Source organism: Bison bison, unplaced genomic scaffold (assembly GCF_000754665.1).
Source record: "Bison bison bison isolate TAMUID 2011002044 unplaced genomic scaffold, Bison_UMD1.0 scf7180017864519, whole genome shotgun sequence".
NCBI lineage: Eukaryota > Metazoa > Chordata > Mammalia > Artiodactyla > Bovidae > Bison > Bison bison.
In genome coordinates, this window is record NW_011495072.1 from 10,017,861 (window position 1) to 10,025,046 (window position 7,186).

At 41.2% G+C, this 7,186-nt stretch overlaps 1 non-coding gene across 1 annotated transcript; it reads left to right on the top strand.

Moving 5' to 3' along the window:
• Positions 1–208: 208 nt before the first annotated feature.
• TRNAK-UUU lies at positions 209–281 on the top strand. The gene has a single exon. It is a non-coding gene; the product is annotated as a tRNA-Lys (tRNA).
• Positions 282–7,186: the final 6,905 nt, after the last annotated feature.

The window sequence follows — 7,186 nt, forward strand, 5'->3', positions numbered from 1 at the left end:
TCCAGTTCTTTCATTTGATGAATGTTTGTTGAGAACATAAACTCTGTTCTGAGAATCAGGATTACAGATCCTTAAGGAATAAGGCAGACAATATTTTTGTCGCCATGAAAAATCTAGTGGGGGAACTAATCAATTCACAAACAAATGATCACTGAAAATGGCAAGTGCCACAAAGAAAAGAAAAATGAGACACCTTCACATTGTTAGAGCCTGGGTAGCTCAGTTGGTAGAGCATCAGACTTTTAATCTGAGGGCCCAGGGTTCAAGTCCCTGTCCAGGCACTAAGTTCCTATGTTTTCTTGGGCCAGAGAATACTAACCTTGGGCTTCCCTCATGGCTCAGAGGGTAAAGAATCTGCCTGCAACGAGGGAGACACAGGTGCCATCCCTGGGCCAGGAAGATCCTCTGGAGGAGGAAATGACAACCCACTTCTATATTCTTGCCTGAAAAATCCCATGGACAGCAGAGCCTGGTGGGCTACAGTCCAAAGGGTTACAGAAGGTCAGGCACAACTGAGCACCTTCCAAATGGGGAAGGTAATAACTTGGAATAGGCCAAAGAATGACTTTTTGCAGAAACAACATTTCAATTGTTTAAAGAAACATTCAAATTGTACTTTTTTTTAAGCAAATGCTAATACACTTAGACCTCCAAAAATCCTATGATGTAGGTGTTATTATCACACCTATCACAGATGCGGAAACTGGGGCACAGAGAGGCTGAGTATCTTTTCCAAGGTCACACAGCTAGAAAGTGGTGAAGCCCAAGATCTATTGATCCAGGCAGGTTGGCTCTAAAGTCATGCTTGTGACCATTCCCCTTCACTGCCTCTGTTTGAACTGAGATCCGAATAATAAGGCTTCATCCATGCAAAGATCTGGAGGGAGTACTCAAACAGAAGGGACAGCAGGTAAAAAAAAACAAGGAAGTAGAAATTGTGCTTGGTATGACTGACTACCAGAGAGAATAATCAAGCTAGATTATGCAGGGCCTTGTAGCCCAGAGGAAACCCTTTGGGTTTTATCTCAAGAGTAATAGGAAGAAATTGGATATTTTCATCAGAGAAGTAACTTGATCACGTTTACATTTTAAAGAGATTCCTTTGCCTGTTGAACAGAGAACAGAATTTAGGGGTTGCAAATCAGAATGGATGCATGGACCTGGAAAGGGTTCAAACTAAAGGTCAAAGTAGCTTGCACAAAGATAATAGCCCAAGAAATGGGGAGAAATAGAAAAATTTGGCCAATTTAAAGTTATACTTTCCCTCTTTAAATCTCACTCACTGCCTTAGAGAAAAGCATTGTAGAAAAAGTTTCTTGCTAAGCCAAGGAAGGCCACCTTGTGGGGTTACTTTAGAGGCATAAAAATGATAGGGGCTGGTCCTTTATAAATCATGAGCTGGAATCAATTCAAGAGTTTGTCATAAAGGTACAGGAAATAATACCTAACACCAAGTGAATAGCTAATGTGTTCCAGGTGCCATTCCAAGTTTTTTCCATATACTAACTTATCAACTCCTTATAATAATTCTATGAGAAAGGTGTTGTCATTCATCCCACTTTACAGACAGGCTAAGTCAAACCTACTCAAGGCCACAAAGCTGGTAAATGGCAGAGCTGAGTTTTCAACCCAGGCAGGTTGAATTAGAGACCATGGCTGTTAGCCATGACACTGACCTGCTTTTGAGAGATATCCACTAATCCAGCCCACAGGCCTAGGGAGCTACCAGATGGCAGATGGGCGTGCACACAGCAACAGCAGCAAAGGCCTTCCATTATTTTCCAAGAATGGTTTGGGCGTTAAGAAAAGAAAAGGTACAGACGGTCCTTCTTTCCATGCTGGATTTCACATAAACCCCATTCATGCGACCACAGTCCAGGCCACCAGGAAGGAGAGGGAGCTCTCCTCATCCAGTAAGGAGAAGGAGCAACATCTGAGGCCAACTGCATATCAAGGCTTTAAAGCTGGGTACCAGGCCTGGTTCCAATTTGGGAAAGGAATACTTCAAGGCTGTATATTGTCACTCTGCTTATTTAACTTACACTCAGAGTACATCATGTGAATTGCCTGGCTGGATGAAGCACAAGCTGAAATCAAGAGTGCCAGGAAAAATATCAATAACCTCAGATATGCAGATTACCCCACCCTTACAGCAGAAAGAGAAAAAGAACTAAAGAGCTTCTTGATGAAAGTGAAAGAGGAGAGTGAAAAAGTTGGCTTAAAACTCAACATTCAGAAAACTAAGATCTTGGCATCCAGTCCTATCACCTCATGGCAAATAGATGGGGAAACAATGGAAACAATGACAGACTTTATTTTGGGGGGCTCGAAAATCACTGCAGATGGTGACTGCAGCCATGAAATTAAAAGACACTTGCTCCTTGGAAGGAAAGTTATGACCAACTTAGACAGCATATTAAAAAGCAGAGACATTACTTTGCTGACAAAAGTTGATCTAGGCAAGGCTATGGTTTTTCCAGTGATCATGTATGGATGTGAGAGTTGGACTATAGAGAAAGCTGAGCACCGAAGAATTGATACTTTTGAACCATGGTGTTGGAGAAAACTCCTGAGAGTCCCTTGGACTGCAAGGAGATCCAACCAGTCCATCCTAAAGAAAATCAGTCCTGAATATTCTTTGGAAGGACTGATGCTGAAGCTGGAACTGCAATACCTGGGCCACCCGATGCAAAGAACTGAATCTTTGGAAAAGACCCTGATGCTAGGAAAGATTGAAGGCAGGAGGAGAAGGGGACAACAGAGGATGAGATGGTTGGATTACATCACCGACTCTATGGACATGAGTTTGAACAAGTTGATAGACAGGGAAGCCTGGCATGCTTCAGTCTATGGGTTCGCAAAGAGTCAGACACGACTGAGTGACTGAACTGAACTGAACTGACCAGGCCTAGGCAACTTGGATGGAGAGTCTCAAGGTGGCAAGTCAGGAGATATGGGGAGATCAGTTTGACAATAAACTGGCAATTATTCAACTGACTGCCCAAACTCTAGGCCATGGGAATAGCTTTGTAAATTTTTATTGAAAAAAATGAGTAAATGCATGAAGGAGACCCCAGTCAAAAGTGCAGATGGCGGGTGCTTTTTGGCATGGCAGCCAGAGCCCACATTAACCACATTTCTCTAGATTCATTCTCTTGTCCCCTTGCCCTCCTTTAATTTTATGTATGCCCTTTGTTATCACTTAACTTTAGTAAACATGTCGTTGCTGTTGTTTAATTGAATTATAGTTGATTTACAATGTTGTTAGTTTCAGGTACACAGCAAACTGACTCAATTACATATTTGAGTCAATATATATATTTTATTATATAAAAAACTTTTTTAGATTCTTTTCCCTTATAATCTATTACAAAACATTGAGTACAGTTCCCTGTTCTATAGGGTACGTCCTTGTTGTTTATCTATGTTTTTATATAATAGTGTGTATCTGTTAATCCCATCCTCTTCATTTACCCCTCTCCTCCCCCTTTATTCTTTGGTAACCATAAATATGTTTTCTATGTCTGTTGGTCTGTTTCTGTTTTGTAAATGAGTTCATTTGTATCTTTTTTTTAAGATTCTACATATAAGCAATATCATACTCCCCTGTTTCTCTCCTTCCGTTTCTCCCTCTCTCGTGGATGGACCTAGAGATTATCATTCTAAATAAAGTAAGCCAGACAGAAAGTAAATGTGTGTTTTATGTGCTTGTCTTCCCTACTGGAACAAAAATTTCAGAAGAGTGGGTCTGGACGTTTTTATTCACTCAACACTTCTTAACAGTGACTACCACATAGAGGACCCTCAGTAAATATTTGTTGATTGAATGATGAAGGTATCATTCAAATGAATCATCTCATTCATGCCTCAGAATTTTGCCAAGTAGACAGAGAAGGAGTTAGTAGAGGGCCCATTTTATGGATGCTGACACTAAAATCAAAAAGGCTAAGTGTGCTAAAGCTGACACAGGTACTGAGGAACGGAAGCTTAGTTCTGAGAACTCATCTAGTGTCTTTCAGTACACCATGCTGCTGCGTCGCTTCAGTCGTGTCCAACTCTTTGCAACCCCATAGACGGCAGCCCTCCAGGCTTCCCGTACCTGGGATTCTCCAGGCAAGAACACTGGAGTGGGTTGCCATTTCCTTCTCCAATGCATGAAAGTGAAAAGTGAAAGTGAAGTCACTCAGTCGTGTCCGACTCTAGCAACCCCATGGACTGCAGCCTACCAGGCTCCTCCATCCATGGGATTTTCCAGGCAAGAGTACTGGAGTGGGGTGCCATTGCCTTCTCTGCTGTCTCCCTAATGTTTTGTAACAATTATGTAACAATTCTATTGTGAATCAATAAAAGAAACACCCAAACAAAGAGTGTCTCTGTATTACCTGCTGAATTACTGTTGAGGACATTATATACTGCTAATAATCAGAGACTTTATGTTAAGAATCCATGGGATTTTAGTGCCAAGAACAATTCTGGGTCTCCTAAAAACTGCTGTTTCCTCTGTCAGACAGAATCTTGTAAATTATCGGATTTCATTTCTTGTCTTGACTCTCAGGAAACACAAAAATTGAATTAGTGCTTAATTACAGTAATAATCTAATTTCTGGTCCAATTACAATCCTTTCCTCCTATACATGATTTTCTGAACTTTATTTTCATTTTAACCAATTATGTTATGGATACAGTGTTGGTTGTTAGCTATATCAAATCCCTTTTAGAAATAGCTATGGTAGAAAATTTAGAAAATAAGCAATAACTGCTGCTGCTACTGCTGCTGCTACTGCTGCTGCTAAATCGCTCAGTTGTGTCCGACTCTTCGAGACCCCATGGACTGCAGCCTACCAGGCTCCTCCGTCCATAGGATTTTCCAGGCAAGAGTACTGGAGTGGGGTGCCATTGCCTTCTCCAAAGCAATAACTAGCACTAATCAAATGGTTGCCATAGGCCAGGGGTCGATTTTATACATGTATTAACTCACTTCATCATCAAAAACAGGAACTTCATATTGCCAGAGATACCAAATGTTATAATATGGCATAATGAAATTAACATTCTGAATTATTAAAAAAAAATGACATGTTCCTTCTTGCTCCCTCTGCCAAAACCCTTCACCCAAACCTTCCCCTTCCCCATTTAAGACTCACTCTGTCACCCCCCACTTCCATTATCTCAGTTGTTTGCTAATTAGATTCCCTTGGCCTTTCAGTCTACTCTTCAAAGAGCAGCTAGAATTAATGCTGTGAAAATAAAAGTCAGATCACCTCACTCTCTGCTCAAAACTTTCTATGACTTTCCTTCCTAGAATAATGTCAAGGTCCTTTCAAGGGTCAACAAAGCCCTACAAGATCTGGCCCCATATGTCTCTGGCCTTATCCTTGACTCTGATCCGTAGCCACACTGTCCTTCCATGAATATTCCAGGCAGCATTTCACCTCAGGGTCTTTGCATTTGCTGTTGTTGAAGCTTGGAATATACTTTTTGGGATATAGCTGTATGGCTTGCTCCCTTGTCACTTTTGGGGGTCAAATGTTACTCTTGGAGGAAGGCCTTCCCTGATCACCTACATTCCCTCCCTCAATATTTCCCATGCCTTGTCTTGTTCCATATTTCTCCCAAGCACATTTAACTAACTTACTGTTTATTTTTACCTGTTTATCAATTCTATTGACAGACTGTCCAAAAGAAAGCATTATTGTCTATCTTGTCCTTTGCTACAATTCCAGTTGACTAGACCAATGTTAGGGATATAATAGATGCCCAAAAAGTATTTTCTAAATTAATGAATCAGTGTGAGAGGTAGAGGCATATCTTATCACAAACCTACTATATTTTGCAAATGCACAAAATATATAAGACTGAAATATTCACTGTAATATTAAACTGTCTTTCCAAACTCCTTCCTTCCTCCCACATACTAACACTATCAGATAAATTGAGTTAACATTGACCAGTACATTAACAATTACATTGTCTCAGCAATTTAGGTACGTGGGATCTTCAGATGTTCAGGGCATCTTGCCTGGCTGAGCTGAAGTTCCAACACTGCCCCACAGAGACTTCTTTTCTCTCCAGTATCATTTTCTCCAAGATCTTTTTCATTTATCAATATCTATGAGAACTTTTATTTTGTAACTTAGGAAGGTGGGATAATAGGATTTGGAGGAGTGAGAGCTAGGGGCAGAGGAAAAATAGAAGGAGGACAGTGATACAGGTAGGGACCAAGTTTCTGTATTCATTACTACAACTGCAGCTTCTAGAAGTGCTAGGCACATAACAGGCAATCAGTAAAGATTGACTTATTGAGTTGTTCACATGTCCCTTTGGACTGAGTCTGAATATTTAGGGCTGGAAAGATGAAGGCCTGAAGTTAGAATTTTTTTCTTGGAAGCTTTCTGAGATTCTGAGCAGAAAATTCCCCCCGGCTTTGCCTGGCAGCCTTGGAACCTTGAAGAGGTAGAACCCCCAGGATGACAATGAGATCCAGGAGTGAGCAGGGCCTGCCCTGATGCTATTTTAGGGGGCTCTTGGGCGAGTACAAGGTACCTCACAGTGGCTGTAGCTGACAGATTGGGGGCACACAAGAGACACTTTTTGGGGGGAACTCCCAGTAATAATGGAGGCACTTTGAGAGTGTAACTCCATCAGAAACAATAGGCTCACAAGGTTAGGTTTGAGTGTCATGTGACACCACAGAATTTAGACTTGGAAGGCATTTTAGAATCGTTTCAACAACTCGTCATTCCATTTAGAAGTGTCTTTCATCTTCCTGGAAGAACAAAAACACATAAGTATAGCATAATTTAGTCTCTCTTTTCTCTCATATGTCTGTCTTTGAGTTTATCTAGATTGTTGTAAATCCATATCAGCCCCCACACCTATCAACATTGAGGATTTTCTTCTCTAGAACTGTCTGGCTCATTCTGCAGGTGAGAGCTTTTGTTTCTCTCCACTGCAAGTATGCCTCACAGCTGACACTCCTGCCAAGTATCTTCTTCCAGTTTTAATTGCTAGTCTTGGTATGGGGTGGTTCTCCTTCTCCTTTGGAAGAAAAAGAGCATTCATTTAATTTCTAACCCAATTAAACCATGAGCTCATGAGCTCATGCTCTGTGGGCCAGAGTGATGGGCTCTGGAGACATGAGCAGAATAGAAATTGCCAACATTAACATGATTCCCTCTTCCCCATC